We start from the raw sequence: 1,947 nt of genomic DNA on the forward strand, positions 1-1,947 counted from the left end.
CTTTTAATAGTTACCGAGTTCTCTGTGTTTCTGTGTATTTTTTTTGTTATTATGATGAAAGTGTGAATATTCTAAGGTGTGTAAGTGCGTAAATGGTGCAGTAGAGAGTGCAGTAAATCCATCTGTTCCATTTACCATAGCCTATATATTCCATTGCTACAGACTAGCTGTAAGTTGTCAACCAATGATTTCACTTTTTACTTCATTTTCCTTAAAAGCCCAACCGTAAGTACCTTAAGTAATAGTTGCACATGCACATTTAGTTGTTCTTACCACTGTGTTCTTGCAGAGCACCACCTGGTGTTTTGTGTGTTGCCTTAATAGACACTATTCTCAGTCAGTACTAGTTTGTGAAAGTTTAAGGAAAGGTTTGATTATTTTGACCTTTGCCACGTCTCCTGGTGCTGGAATTGAATTACCGACATTCTCCAGCCTCACTCCCGGCAGTGAGTAATTGGTGGGTGTGGACGTGGTGTGTGTGCAGCCGGGCGTGTCCCTGATACGGGCCTGTTAGTGAGTGAAGGCGAGAGAGTGAAAGGACGACTGTTTCTTAGCGAGTTGGTGCTGGAGCTGCAGCGCTGGGCACTCCCACTCAATGCACAGTTTGTGTGGGAGCACAGTGCATGCAGACCTCCTGGGTGGGGGTCTCACTGTAACAGTTGTGTGTATAGTGTGTGAGTGAGACACAGCCTGTTTGTTTGTGTTGTGGGGCGAGTGCAGTAACCCTGGCCGGGGTGGGGGATGTGTGGGATGTGTGGGGTAGTGTAGAGAGAGAGAGAAAGTGAGTTACACTGTAACCTGTAACTGCCCAAACAAGCTCCAGTAAGGCTTAAACAGAATACTTTGCATTTCTCGAGAGTGTGAAATAGTTTTGCTGCAGGTAGAGGTACATTAGCATTTCAGTTATATAAATGTTTGTGGACGACTATTTCAATAATAAATGCAGTTCAGAACATGGCTGCTACATCTAGTCGATGCCTGTGCCTAGAGGGGTAAAAAGTCCCCAGCTGTAGAGCAGTGAAACTGTGCTCTCTGGAATAATGGAGCTCCATTCAGTATTTTTGGATGGGATGAGCTTGGGATGAGTTGGGGTGGTGATCATCCAACATGTCAGTATAGTGCATTTCAGTCTTTGGCTCCAAGCAATGTGAGCTTGATTAAAAAATGTCTCATGTAACAAAAATGCCCGCTTTCTTCAAGAATCATCCTCTAGGCTCATGAGCTCACAGGCTAAAGCGTGAGGGAGAGTGGAATTGAGAAGCGTTCTTTGAGATCCTCTCTTGGTCTCTAAAGGCTGCCTATTTAGTTATGCACTGGATCTATTAGCCACTTTAGGCTAACACGTTAGCAGTGGAAGCTTAGCAACATCTTAGTAACTTGCTATTGTGTCAGAAAAACATCAGAGGTTTGCCTCAGACTTGCTGACAGATGTGGAAATGCGTGCACACACACACACACACACACACAAAGTTTCCTTCAATCATCACCAGGGTCTTCATTAATCTTAAATAAACTTGATTTTGTGGTTGAGCTGTTAGGTTATATTACCTGTAAAACATCAGTCTTGAAACTCTACTTTGTTGCAACTTTGTTGCGTAAAGCAATATTTTTAAGCTAAACATGATAAACAGCCACATTGTGCTTTCCTGTTTTAGAGGCTGTCTGTGGTAGAAAGCACAATATGTATATGAATCTAATTCAAAAGTATATCTTCTGATACCATAAGATGATTTAAGTCCCCTCCACTCCGAGCATGCTTTGTTTTGATGACTGACCGTGTAATAAATCAAATTCAGTTAATGATAGTGATTCTGAAAAGTGATTGGTCGTTGGTGTAAACTGAAGTGTTGTGCAGTGTTGCTTTCATGCAGGGTGTTGAAATGTATGATCTCACTGGATTGAAGTGTTTGAAGGAATGTAAGGAACTCTGGGGACGTGTGAGGTGAG

Source organism: Astyanax mexicanus, chromosome 23 (genome assembly GCF_023375975.1).
Source record: "Astyanax mexicanus isolate ESR-SI-001 chromosome 23, AstMex3_surface, whole genome shotgun sequence".
NCBI classification, from domain to species: Eukaryota; Metazoa; Chordata; class Actinopteri; order Characiformes; family Acestrorhamphidae; genus Astyanax; species Astyanax mexicanus.